The following is a 15,147-nucleotide window of genomic DNA, read 5'->3' as shown; positions in this document are numbered from 1 at the left end:
ACAAACATAGCAAACCAACCCTAATAACAAACCACTAACCACTAATTATATTCATTACTAATTACTAACATAATCCTATCATTACTCCCCTCCCCAAGACACCTTGTCCTCAAGGTGTGGTCAAGTGACCACAGTGGAATGATGCCATCTCCTTCCCATGTTGTCAAGCCCACCTTTCAAAATGTTAAACGGCATCGCAATTCTTGAAAAGCCAACTTCAACAGTGACAAACCAAGGTGCCACGGAAGTGTAATTGAGAGCAGAAAACCCATTGGAGCCATTGTTTAGTCCACAAAACATAAAAATTTTGTTTTTTGGAGTTACAAACTCGGAAATATAAGATCTTCCATTTGCAGAGTGTCCAAATCCTACTCCAATGAAATCAATTTCTCCATCCCCAGCCCCAGGAGTGCTGGAATTCCCAGACCCAGTCCACTTTGGGCCAAAATTTGAGGACCCATTACATATCTTGCTGAAATTGGTCCCACTTTTCCTGAAATTTTTAGGCCTAACCCCTATTGAGCCAGAAGTAGGCCCAATAATGTTGGAATTACGCAGCACAGACCCAATCACGCAAGAATCGGACCTGCCCACACCAGAAACATGTGACCCAACCCTCATTTGGCTGGAATTTTGATACTCAGCCCCACCGACTAAAGGTTTTGAGCCAAACTTCCTCGTCCTAACCATAATATCACCGGAATTGAGTGGGTCCCTACTATTCCGGCCGGAAACAGCCTCAACATCGCCAGAATCATGTGTTCCAATCCAAACCGCAGCCAAATCGCCAAGCCCAGCCTTGGCCGCGCCGGAAATTGTGAGCCCGGCCCCAAACATCGCCGCGCGAGACCGCCGCTCCCCCTTCATCTACAGCCCACCGTCAAATTGCCCCCCTCTCTGCCTTTCCACGTCTGTCAGCGCCCCTTCCACCGTTTCTCCTTCACGCGGCCTCTGGTCGTAGTTCAACTCCAGCCCACCGCCAATCTGCACTCCACGGCACCGCTTCCCACCGATCTAACCTCCAGGTCGTGGATCCAAAAGATTATGGTCAAATCGTAACTCCCGCCAACCCTGAGCACCACCCAGGCCAAATCCGGCGTCGATCAGCCCTCCTCGTTGCAGATCTGGGCTTTCCAAGCCCCAATCGGCGTCGATCTGCTGGTCTCGTCGCAGATTGGGTCGATTCTGGTCGAGATCGACCCCTCCGCCGCGCGGGTTCTCCTCGCGTTCAGCCACCTTCCCCTTCGGCCGTCTAATCTGCCCTTCCTTGTGCGATTCCCCATGATTCTGGCCAGCATCTCCAAGTTTGAAACCTAGCCTCTTCTCTGGGAAGATCCGCCTCCTTCCCCAGTCTCCGATCATCATTCGCCCTCAGATTAATGCCGATTGACTCAGATCTGAGCGATATCGCACCAGATCGTGAAAAATTGCTCGGAGTGCCGCCGGCCTCACACGATTCCAGATCTCTTCGCATTTTCTCTAAGGTCGTTCGTCAGTTTTGACGTTCCAAATCTAGTTGCGACGAGCCACCGCCAGAAACATGAAGATCTGAAATCATTTGTACGTTCAGTGGCCAAACCTTCATATTCGTTTCCAAAAGCAATCTTTGTGTTGGTCTGAAACGTTGAAGCAAATCCATCTTGAATGCACTCCAACAAACAAATGGTCGTCTTCTGTCCTCCCACTGAAACCACTTGAGTGCTTCACCTTCCATGAATTCTTCTGCAACCCAAACCTTTTCACATTCTGAAAATCGATTATTCAGATGATATTCTTCTACTTTTACGATCCAAAAATCCAGATCTTTTTCTGAGAACATCGGCATTTCTAATCGCTGCCAGCGTCCACACATTCCAGCCATTTTTTTTTTCCGCCCAAGAAAGTACTGCTTTGATACCAATTTGATAAGAACCAAGAAAAGATTATTATTGAAAACAAGAATTAGACCCGATTACAAGATAGATTAACAGACGTTCGATCAGTCTACTAGCTCTCCCAAGAGTTTTCCCCAGTTTACTCTAATCAATCCCCCCCTTTAGTCACTTTTCTTTTCCTTATATACTACTACTAACTAGCTTAACAAACATAGCAAACCAACCCTAATAACAAACCACTAACCACTAATTATCTTCATTACTAATTACTAACATAATCCTATCATAATGATAGGATTATGTTAGTAATTAGTAATGAATATAATTAGTGGTTTTATGATAGGATTATGTTAGTAATTAGTAATGAAGATAATTAGTGGTTAGTGGTTTGTTATTAGGGTTGGTTTGCTATGTTTGTTAAGCTAGTTAGTAGTAGTATATAAGGAAAAGAAAAGATTATTATTGAAAACAAGAATTAGACTCGATTACAAGATAGATTGACAGACGTTCGAGAGGTCTGCTAGCTCTCCCAAGAGTTTTCCCCAGTTTACTCTAATCAATCCCCCCCTTTAGTCTCTTTTCTTTTCCTTATATACTACTACTAACTAGCTTAACAAACATAGCAAACCAACCCTAATAACAAACCACTAACCACTAATTAAATTCATTACTAATTACAAACATAATCCTATCACTTTTTAAACTATTCTCAAACTGCTTTCCAAAATAAGTAATTGACATCATTTCCTAAGTGTTCCTCATCAATTTCTACGAAATTCCAATATTATGCTAGCCATAGGAAATTTCAATTTGAACACAGCAACGGAAACTAGACTAACAGCAACAAGGAACAAGGAATGAATAATCCAGAATTTAAAATATGTGTTTATCTATTAGGATTAATTTAGGATTTATTTAAGCGTATTTTGTTATTTGTTATATTTATCTTAATATTAGTTTTTATGCATCTATAAATAGACCTAGTATTTGTATTCTGACTTTGGACCTTGATGATTATTATTCAATATACAGATTTCCTCTTCATTATTCTATCTTCTTCCTAAATTCATTATCTTCTTCTCTCTCTTTCTTTAATCTATCATCATCCTATATAGAAGAGTAAGACATAGAACCAATGCCACCACAATCAATACGAGTGCCATCAATAATCAGAACACAAATGCTCAAATAGTAATACAAGCACTTCATAATCACTCGCACAGAAAACTATGAACTATAAAAGTGAAATAATAGCCAAAAGACTATAATATATATATATATATATGTATGTATGTATGTATATATATACATACAAAGACGTAAAAATAAGATTACAAATATTCTTGGCAAATCCGAAAAAGCAAAAACAAGATAACTAACCAGCGTTTGCAAGTATTGGCTAAAAGGCGTCTGTGTATATCCTGCTCCAGTTATGGCTCTGGATTTCCCTAACATAAGAAGAACATGAAGTTTCCAAGTGAAAAAACAACACTTCCAAAATCTATCTATTTCATCAAAATGTGTGTGTGTGTGTGCGCACGCGTTAAAAGGAGAAGTGGGTTTGAGGGAATTACCTCTAGAGAGCTCTTTAAACAACAAAAGCCCAACTCTTGAAAGTTTAGACATTAACATAATCGTAGCCCTTACTGAATCCCTAATTGGACCTGAAACAAGTCTAACATCAAAATTTGAAGCCTTTTTATCTTCTTCCCAAAGAGAAATAATGAAAAACCAGAAAAGAGAATGTTCAAAAATCTATACTTTTCCACTGTTCCTATAACTAAACGCAATCCCTCGTCGTCGTTTGATGCTTTGCTTTACAGTTTGGAGTTCGGAGTCGGACTAATGCTTTAGACCCTTTTTCTGAAAACGACTGAATTGTATGGACGACATCAAAAAGTGAAAAGAGACAATTAACTAGAAACGATAAACAACTAGTAATCCACAGACCCACGACTAACAGGGAACTTAATCACAATACCCTGATAATTATCTTTAGAAATGGAAAAATATCAAATTAGTATTTTATAATTAGGAAAATTTCATTTTAGTAGCATGTGTTATATCAAAATATGTGTTTGGTAACCTACATTTTTTATAATTTCATACAGTTACCTAGACATTTTAAAATCATTTTTGTACCCTCAAGACTTTTTAGATGTAAAATGTCAAAATTACCCTTCTCATTAATTAATTAAAAATGATAATTTTTAAGACATTTAAAAAAATGCTTTAAATATATTAAAAATACAAAAATCTAAAAATATGAAGAAATCCAATCTAATTTTTTCATTTACGCTGTTGAAAAATAATTTACATGATAAAGTACTCCAAATGTCACGCGTTGTGCACCACCCATCTCCTCAAGGGTAAACTAGAAAATCAAATATATATTTTACAATAAAAAACTCAAAACTCCATGGCGTAGCAGTGCCCAAATGATTCGGCAGAAGAGATTAGTCGTGAGCTTATGGCAGACTACTTCTCTATCGTTCCTAGTTATTTGTCTCTTTTCACAATTAATATCATTCATAAATTTCACTGTCACTTACAGGAAAAGGATCTAAGACAAAAGGCCGAACTCCAAACTCTATGGGTCTGTTTGATATGAGGGTTCAAGTGGTTTGAACTTAAGGTTCTGGTTCAAGTGGTTTGAACAAACCAGTATTTTTTTTGCGAAAAGTAAAGTGTGGTTTGAATCCTTAATGTGACATTTACACCATCAGAAACAAAGGGTTTCAGAATCAACGCCCTTGGGTTCTTGTAGTTTGAACCTAGGTTCAAACCTTACAGTTCAAAACACCCAAAGACTCAAGCCACCCTAATTTGAACCCTCATACCAAACGAACCCTAAAGCAAAACCTAAAACGGCAATGAGTGATTACTTTTAAGTAATTATATAATATAATCTCGACTAGAAGCTTCGCGCCTCATATTTTTCTATTGAATTGTTCATCGCTAGTAAAATCTTCATTAGATTCTAAGCTCCCCTTGCTGCTCATTCAGTCGTACAACAAGAACAAAGTTCGCCCCTTTCTCATGATCTCTTCCTTATTTCATTTTCCTGTTCGTTTCTTTAATTTTCCTATGTCGATTACTTCGGTAGAGAACCTTGGGATATTAAGAAACAGTCGAAAAGTATTGATTTTTGAACATTCCTTTTTTCTTTTTTTTTTATCTCTGTCTATTTGGAAAGCAAAAATAATAATTACAAAAAAAAAAAAAAAAAGCTTCAATTTTTTATATTTGAATTATTCCACATCAAATTAGGTATTTAGTGAGGAGCCAAGATTATGTTCATCTCTAAACTTTCAAGATTTGGACTTTTGTTGTTTAAAGAGCTCTACAAAAGCCATTTTCCTCAACCTCATTTCTCCTATATAATATATATATTTTTATGGAGCAAATGGATTTTGGAAGTGTTGTCTTTCACTTAGAATCATGTTCTTTATGTTAGGAAAATCCAGAGCCAAACTGGAACATGATTTACACAGAGACCTTTTAGCTGATACTAAAGGTGTTCGAGGAATCTGTCAATCCAATCCAATCTAATGTTTTGGATTGAAATGAAAAAAGTTTAGGTTTTAGACTAGATTGCGGATTGAGCACTAAAATCCGTGAATCCGAAACCTATTATATATATATATATCATTTATATGTATATATATACTATTTTTAAGTTAAGTTTTTTAATTTTATTTAAAAACTCTGTAATATATATGAAATATTTTCTGATTATTTATATTTAGTGTCCTATATTCCTACTTAAACTTTATAAAGCCCAGCCCAAAAAAATACAGTCACTTCACTGATTCAGTTAAATTAAGCAAACAGAAAAATAAGAATATATTTACATCTTCTAAACATTATCAAAGATTCAGAACTCACAAACATACGAACAAAAATATAATGATAAAAAAAAGGAAAAAAAAAAAAAAAAACGTATGAAATGAACACATCATTGTTCATACCCGGAAAGAAAACAACAGAAAACATCATACCCAGAAAAAACAAAAATATCAAGAAAACCCAAAGAAACATAGGAACAGAACACTGCATGAAGAAGATTCACAGAGCAGGTCATTTTTTCGAAAATCAAGGGACAAATTCACTAACCTTTCACTCTTTCAGATCTGAAGTAAACAGCAAATGAACAAGTGCTTCTACTTAGTGCCTATCAAGAAGAAAACCCTAAGTCAAACTAAAAAAAGAGAACAAAAGAGATAGTTTCTGAGTCTCTGCTTAGGGAAAATCAATTTCAACTTAACAGTGAAAAATAAATAAAAAATAAAAAATAAAACATAAAAGAGCATCTGTTCGAACTTCGAATCTGGAAAAAGAAAAAAAAAAAGGAAAAGAAATAACTCTTACAGCAGTTCGAATCTTCAACAGTTCAACTTAATATGAAGAAGATTTTGGTCTGAACTCCGAAGAAGATATGACTTTCTTTCAGAATTGCTGCTAGCATTTTTCAGTTGAGAGAACTGAGAATAAGAAAGAGAAGGGGAGGCGGTGAGAAAATGTGAGAGGAAAGAGAAAAGGAGTTTTGGCACTTGTTTAACAAATTGCCCGTAAACTTTTCATTTTGATAAGTTAACCTCATACTTATAAATTTGTTATAATATGCCCAATTTAATTAAATTTATTCAAATTTTTCATTAGATTTAAGGGATTAAAATTTGATATATTAAAAGAGTTGTATTACATTTGAATTGGAGTGTTAAAAATTTTAATTGAATGTGCTTTTTTTACATTAATTTAATACAATTATCGTCAAAATAAGGCATATTATAACAACTTTACCAATTAAAGAGGCAACTTATCAAAATTAAAAGTTTGAACAGCAATTTGCTAAATCACAACAAATTTGACGGGTAAATGTGTTAAAAACCCAAAAGAGAAAGATCTTTCATACTATGTAGCTTTAGGCCTTGTTTGCTTCGCGGATTCGAGTTAAAATGTGACATTTTCTTAAAGCTTTTAACTGTAGCAGAAAAAGTTAGATGTGACATTTTTTGAAATTTTTTAACTATAGAAACCTAAAATTGAAAACTCAAATTGGTAAAATAAATGAAGCCATAGTATTTCCTTTTTGAAATGATACGACTTCAAAACATTCTAAAACAACAAAGCTACGTCACAATTTCTTATACCTATCCTGCATATTGTCTTTTTCATTATGTGTTGTAATATAAACTACTTAGTTTGCGAGATTTTATGAAAAAAAGTTCTTAAAATTCATAGAAAAGAGTCCAAGAGTTTTATAAAACGTTCTTGATGGGAAAACAAATGTGAATGAAAGGTACTGCTGAATTCAATTGGGTCTATGAATCTAAGACATTTTAGAATATTGAAACCGATACTAGCTTCCAAGCCCACCTCCTGATTGTCATTGCTCAATCACTTCCTTTTCCACTAAGTGATTGCTTAGGAACCTATGCTCTCATTTGTTTCACCAATTTAGCTCAGTTCAACTTAGTTCGAACAGTCAATACGGTTTAAAATCGTGTTTGATAAGCACACAGTCTAAATTTTATTCCATGTTTGAACTGTTAAATTGTCCAACTTAGAGTTTAGCTCCTCGTCAAGTTCTTCAAACTATTTTTAAACAGTAAAAAGGTTTCAACTATCTACTTTTCACATCTACCAAACATAAATTTAAATTTTATTCTCTGTTCAAATTAAAATTTTAACTACAGATCTAAATTTCAATTCAAACTACATTTTAAACCACACAATTTAAATTTTTTTGTTTAAATAAAAAATTTTAAATCTACAAATTTCAAACCAATGAACCAAATAGGACTATATATTTTTGGCAGGAAACTTTTAAAAACGAGATACATTTTAAAAACGACAAGGATTATAAAACAATGACAACTTCAAAGGACAAAAAATATATAAGGGTTGTTCTTTTATATTTTTTAGTTAGGGTGACTTGAGTTATGATTTTGAGTTGAGTTTGAGTTATAACTTGAGTTGAAGTTGTAACTTGAGTTTGTGTTTGGATGTGCACATTTAAGTTATGATTTGAATTGAGAATCTATTTGAGTTTATGTTTGGGTAGGTCAAAACTTAAATTTGTATTTAGATAGTATTTAAATAAAAACTCAATGGTGATAAAAAAAATTTAATAGGGTATATGGGTGGCGTTTTATTTGTCTTTCATTGTGAATGCATAGAAAAAAAATCATCTCAATTAGAATTAAAACGAAAAAATTATGACATTTTTAAGAATAGAAAAAATATTGTTCATTAACTTGAGTTCGAGTTTATAAACTTGAGTTAAAAGGGAAACTTGTGGTTCGGCAACTTTAAACATTTCAGTATTAAGCAATGAGTTAGGTATTGGTTTTATACAATATAAACCATCATCCAGACGTCTAGAACAAATATTTAAACCATTTCGAGAAATATGAACAAATTCATTATCAAAATAAACTTTAAATAATTTTTCGAATAACTTAGCTACAACAATGAAATTTCTACGAATGTATGGAATAAAATAAACATTGTTCAAAACTAAAAATTTATTTTTCCTAAAACGAAGTCTAACTTCTCTCACTGCTTTTGCTGAAACTCTTGCGTCATTGCCCACTTTCATCGTGTAGCCCCCATTGGCTAGCTTAGTGTAAGAACTAAGACTCTGCAAAGAAAAATAAACATGATTAGTCACTCCCGAATCAATTATCCAGGTCGAGGTATCACCTTCTACTAAACATATTTCAAGAACTAGTAAATCTGATTTACCTTGTCCCTTTTTCTTCTTTAGCTCCTCTAGATACTTCTTGCATTTTCTCTTCCATTGCCCTTCTCCATTACAGTGGAAACACTTTCCTTTGGGCTTTTGGTCGGAGCTATTCCTTTTAGCCTTCTTGTTCTTCCCTTTCTTCCCTTTTTCTTGGTTCTAGTTCTTCCTTTTATTTTTACCAGATCCTCCTGCAACAACAACGTTTGCTTTTTCTCCCTTGCTTTTGTTGGTGGATTCAAAGTTTTGCAGGTCATTCAAGAGTTTAATAAGGTTAGGCCTTTTCTTGTTCACAACATAGTTGTTTATGAACTCATGAAAATCAAGAGATAGGCTCTCCAAGATGATGCCAACTTGGATGGCTTCATCGATCCTGGCACCATTGAGTTCTACCTCATGGAGGTGATCAATCATGTTCAAAACATGTGCCTTGACTGAAACACCTTTCTTCATCTTGTCGTTCATGAAAGCCATGACAGCGTCTAAACGAGCCTTCTCTGAAGGAGCACCAAACATGGTTTCTAAAGACTCCATTATCTCATAAGCGGTCTCCATCTCTTCACGCTTCTTACAAAGCACATCGCTCATGCTGGCCAACATATAGCACTTTCCATTGTTGTTGCAATATAATTTTGACTACGCTTGGAAATGCACAAGTCGTACAAGTAATAAAGTGGTCCGAAGGCCGATATCATCCCACGAGGATTGACGTTAAGAATATAAACTAACTATTGTGAATATCATATCTTAACTTTATCTAAGCGATCAAATTTGGATGTGATAAACTTAAAGAAAAACTAAAATAAAGGAAAAATGACAGTAATTAATAATACGTGCTGAAATTAGAACGGAAAATCAATATGATAAAAATGCTAAGGTCTTGACTTCACTCTATTGCGATTATGTTTCTCCGTAGTAATGTGCCTAACCTAACTCAACATTCTCAAGAACCTCGAGTGATGTATATCCTTATACCCTCTCTCGAGTGCCGTATAAAGAATGTGTAGGTGATATCAAGCCTATAGCTCTATACAACTATTCATCCCTACCTTCATTAAGTTCCACTCTAGAAACAATTCCTGGAATTCCACTTCTCAATTTCACAGCCTAAAATTGTTTCGGTTACCTAGGCAATGTTTGTCTCTCGATCTCACACCAACCTAAGTTGTTCTATCCGTTTCTTGATTGCTTGAACATTCCCCTCTCGAGTATTAATCCTCACAATAAAAATCTGCCCAATTCAAAATCTCATAAAGCATGGCAATATGTAAATCATAGATTTAGCAGCAATAATTCAAAATAGAACACGAAAGAAACGAAGAGCTTTAATTAAATGCACATTAAAACGTCGAAACAATAATCACAAATAGAGATTCATCTAAACCCTAACAAATAAGAAAATTAGCCACATATCATGTGGTTCACAATCTCAAAATAATATTCAAAACTCAGAAAAATACAAGAAGAAAGATAAGAAGAGAATGAAGAACGCTTGGAATTCTTGAAGAATCGCTGGAATTTCCCTCGAATCCTCTCCGATTCAGTTTTTCTTCTTTTGCAAACCCTTTTTCTCCTCCTTTTCTTCAGTTTTCGGCCTCTCCTCCTTATATTCTACATCCAACACATCCCCAAGAAGCTAATTCTCACTTTCCATAAAAGTCCCTGCACCAAACTAGGGCAAAACGCGTGTTTCTAATAAAGTCAGGTAAATCAGGCGACATATCCCCTAGAATAGTCGACATATCGCCTAAAGGAGGCGACATATCTCCACAAAGGAGGCAACATATCGCATCCCTCTCTGGTCCTTCGCACAGGTTTGCTCGATTTTGCTCCTTTTCGAGTCGCATCGCCATCTGAAGGCGCCATATCGCCTCGTTCTCTGTCTTTTTGATCCAAAATGCCTCAAAATTTAGCGATTTCACCCTTTCCTACACACTTAAGGGAAAGTCATCAAATCCATATAATAACTTGAGGAAAAACACGCCAAAACTAGCTAAAGGAGTAACGAATGAGTGCATAAATTACGCACTCATCACACCCCCAAACTTGAACGGCTGCTTGTCCTCAAGCAGAAAAACCTAATATAAAACAAAACACACAAAGGGAAATGGACAAAAGAACACAAAATGACACAACCTAAAATAACAAACTAAAAACAAAAGAAAAGAAATTGAAATGAACCGACTGAGAGTGTAAACATAGAGCTCAGGCATATAATCTCAAGTTACCAAACACCTCTGCACCCACCCAACATGTGAATCTGGAAAAGGACTAGAATTTCAACCTTCAATACTCAACTTCTAACACTGTCATCTCCGTGTAAGTGTGTGCAAATCATCTCTACAAGACCTAAACACAAATGTGACTCATGTGTATCAAGACAAATCGCAAGATAAACATTAAAACAGAACGACCATAGGCTCACCCGTCTGACTCATCTCCACTAATGTAGGTCAAATGTCATGGAGATCAAGAGGACTTTACTCGGCTTGTAACCTTAGGCTGGGGTGAAGGATAGATGAGAATCGGAGAAAGAAAATCAGACTCACCCTAGACAAGCACGATGGCAATAATAGACTCCTCCGTTCACCGAACCGAAACCAATGCCCTTTATTTCTAGATTTGCCTCTTCACCTTCGAATGTAACGTCCATAAACGTTATCCCCCACTATGATCGATCCCCAAACATGAATTCTTTTTTTTTTCTTTTTTGTTTTTGTTTTTGTTGTTTTTGTTTTTTTTTTTTGTTTTTTTTTTTTTGAACACAAAGTCAAATTCGCATTTAGAACGGCGAGGGATGAATATAAAGGTTCAAGGACGGTCTCAGAAAACTCCTCACTTAACGACTCTCGCTGGCCAGGCGTTCGACGCTCGGTGAAAGGGTCACGTGTGATGCCAAGGTGAGTGGGTAAAGGTAATGTTTGATACATTGCAAGGCTTGGGTTATCAGGCAGTAAAACAAATGAATACTGGTTTTTTTTTCTTTTTTTTTTGGCTCAAAGAGGGACTCTATGGATAATATGTTGCTCGAGTTAGCTTTTTGGCTCAAACGGTCCAAAGAGGGCATCTATCCTATCAACACAACAAAGACCTAGGATTTCACCTCGACAAGTCCTTTGGGTAAGTTCTAGCGTTCTCATTGCGATAAAAAGTCTCAAAATTGCACACAAAACCACACATCGAATAAGGAAAGGTAGATGAACATGTGCTCAGAAATAGAGATAACAACATCAAAAGCAAGCATGATAGATCAAGCACACAGTCAAAGATATAGAGACACATACTGAATGAAAGAAGAGGGCCTAGCATGAAGTCATCATCAAAGCCCAAAGTCATATGTAATATAACACTCAGTTCGGTACAAATATCAAAATAAATTAAAATCTAACTACCCTACAGAAAGAACATCAATAGGTAGAGATGATAACAAAAGAAAAGAAAATGATACTCTCCCCCAAACTTAAAAGGAACAGTGTCCCCACTGTTTGGCGTTAAAACTCAAAGGGCAAAGGAAAGAAAAACAATACCTCACGGCCGGTCTAAGTGTTATCGGCCATACCTTATCCAGCATCATCAATTCCACCGTCGGGTTCACCATCTGAGGTTCCTGGAGACTAATATGGCTGTCAAAATCCTTCAGGCGACATATCGCCTATTGACAGGCGACATATCGCCTATCATTCTGTCTCCCTCTCCTGATTTGCTTTTTTTTCTTTTTTTTTCGAACAAAGAACTCCATTGGACACATAATTAAAGAAACATCATATGTGGGTTGCCTCTCACGAAGCGCTACGTTTAAAGTCCTTAGCTAGACATAGTACCTCATGTTTCAAATGTCCTCGATGAGCTTGAGACTTGCAATCTTTTCCACCTCGCCTCCGAAATAGTGTTTAAGGCGTTGTCCGTTCACTTTGAAGGCAGGCTCATCTCATTTTTGTATCTCAACAGCGCCGAATGGAAAGACTTTCGTAACCGTGAATGGACCGGACCATCGAGATTTGAGCTTTCCGGGAAAAAGTTTAAGGCAAGAGTTGAATAGAAGTACCTTCTCTCCTGGAATGAAGTCTCGGCGGAGGATCCTCTTGTCATGCCATTGTTTCGTGAGCTCCTTGTAAATCCTCGCATTCTCATACGCCTCATTACGAATCTCCTCCAATTCATTGAGTTGAAGAAGTCTATTCTCTCCCGAGGCCTTCAAATCAAAGTTGAGCTTCTTAATGGCCTAATGCGCCCGGTGTTCAAGCTCGAATGGTAGATGACACACCTTCCCAAACACCAACTGGTACGGAGACATGCCGATAGGTGTCTTGAACGCCGTCCTATATGCGTCGTCAAGCTTGTTTGACCAATCCTTCCAATTTGATTGCACGGTCTTCTCCAAGATAAGCTTGATCTCCCAGTTGAAAATTTCTGCTTGGCCATTGGATTGAGGATGGTAAGAAAGGGCCATCTTGTGCCAGACTCCGTATTTGGCCATGAGCGCATCAAACACCTTGTTGGCGAAGTGAGTGCCCTCATCACTAAGTATAGCTCTAGGTGTGCCAAAACGTGAGAAAATGTTTTTTTGAATAAACTTGACAACCACCCGAGCATCATTTGTGAGAGTTGCAATAGCTTCAACCCATTTAGTCACATAGTCGACTGCCAAAAGGATATAGAGATTACCAAATGAAGGCGGGAATGCTCCCATGAAGTCGATCCCCCACACGTCAAATATCTCAACCTCCAATATATTGGGGAGGGGTCGCTCATGTCGCCTCGAAATGTTGCCTACACGTTGGCACCGGTCACAATTCTTAACGAATTCATGACAATCCCGGTGCAAAGTAGGCCAATAGAACCCGCTCTCAAGAATCTTAGCGGCAGTCCGTGCAACTCTAAAATGCCCACCAACGGGAGATGAATGGCAATGAAACAAGATATCCTGGGTTTCCTTTTCCGGAACACACCTCCGAATGACTTGATTGGCGCATCGTTTGAAAAGAATGGGATCATCCCAAATGTAGTGCTTCACATCATGCATGAACTTCTTCTTTTGTTGAGAGGTTAAACCTGGTGGCAAAGCTTTACATGCAAGATAATTGACAAGATCAGCATACCACGGGAGCTTTACCTCAACTGCAAACAATTGCTCATCCGGGAACGACTCTAGAATGGACGAAGCTCCTTGTTCTTTAACAACCCCTTCAAGGCGAGATGGATGGTCGACTACCACATTTTTAATGCCTCGCTTGTCCCGGATCTCCAAATCAAACTCTTGTAGCAATAAGACCCATCTAATCAATCGGGGTTTCGCATCTTTCTTCTCGAACAAGTACCGGATGGCCGAATGATCCGTAAATACAATAACCTTGGACCCAATTATGTAAGGCCGGAACTTGTCGCATGAATATACCACTGCCAACATCTCGTTCTCAGTTGTTGTGTAATTCTCTTGGGCCTCATTGAGAGTGCGGCTTGAATAGTAAATTGCCCAAAAAACTTTTTCCTTCCGTTGGCCAAGTACGGCTCCAATAGCATAGTCACTAACATCGCACATAATCTCAAAGGGTTCACTCCAATCGGGGACGATTAGGATGGGGGCCGCTATAAGCTTTACCTTAAGCATATTGAAGGCTGTGAGGCAAGAGTCATCAAAAAGAAATGCCATGTCCTTTTCCAATTAGTTGCAAAGTGGCTTGGCGATCTTAGAGAAATCTTTAATGAATCGCCGGTAGAATCCTGCATGGCTGAGAAAACTTCGAATTCCCTTCACATTTGTTGGTGGTGGTAAATTCTCAATTGTGGAAATCTTGGCTCGATCCACCTCCAAACCTAGTGACGAAACTCGGTGACCAAGGACGATCCCCTCCTTCACTATGAAGTGGCACTTCTCCCAATTAAGCAATAGATTATATTAATTTATGCACGAATAAATTAATCTCATTAATTCATTTATTAAGAACTCAATTAGGAAAAATACCTGGAGGTAGACTCGGATGATAACTTGAGTTCTTTGACCTCGAACAATCCTTGCTCCAAATCTTTGTGTTTAAAAAACTAATGTCTTCGACGTCAATTCCTAGAATCCACGAAGACGTGTGTGTGGGCACACATGAGACAAAACGGGTTACAATAAACACTCGAATTTCCACAAACACCAACGCAAGCACGATGTGGAATTTTTAGAGAAAAAATTTTCTTCTCACTCTCTCTTGAGAATTTTGGCCTGCCTTAACTATTAGGGCAGAAAAATTGTTTCAAAATTGTCTTCACAATTTTCTATCATTCTCATATTTAAAAAGTAGAAGTCAAACTTCTAGAAGGAATCAAATCTCTATCTCCAATTTGAATTTCGAACCAAAATTCTCCTCTCTATTTTCTTCTTATGGCCAGCCAACCCTAAAGGGATTTTATCCCTGTGTAGGCACCAATATCAGATAGGGAAGGAAGAGAAAAATCATCATTTATCCTGTAGTCCAATTTTGACTCAAATTCAAATTCCAATTTAAGTCAAACTTAAATTAATTTGAATTCTAAATTGAA

The 15,147-nt window shown here is 37.0% G+C and overlaps 1 long non-coding RNA gene across 1 annotated transcript; it reads right to left on the bottom strand.

Moving 5' to 3' along the window:
* Positions 1–3,254: 3,254 nt before the first annotated feature.
* LOC112094513 lies at positions 3,255–6,393 on the bottom strand. The gene is made up of 4 exons (XR_002903571.1): positions 6,246–6,393; positions 5,991–6,048; positions 3,449–3,538; positions 3,255–3,322 (listed from the first exon to the last, which is right to left on the bottom strand). It is a non-coding gene; the product is annotated as an uncharacterized LOC112094513 (long non-coding RNA).
* Positions 6,394–15,147: the final 8,754 nt, after the last annotated feature.

This window comes from Morus notabilis, unplaced genomic scaffold, assembly GCF_000414095.1.
Source record: "Morus notabilis unplaced genomic scaffold, ASM41409v2 Scaffold792, whole genome shotgun sequence".
Lineage (NCBI taxonomy): Eukaryota > Viridiplantae > Streptophyta > Magnoliopsida > Rosales > Moraceae > Morus > Morus notabilis.
Note: the sequence above shows the minus strand (reverse complement) of the source record. Positions and strands in the feature narration are given on the sequence as shown.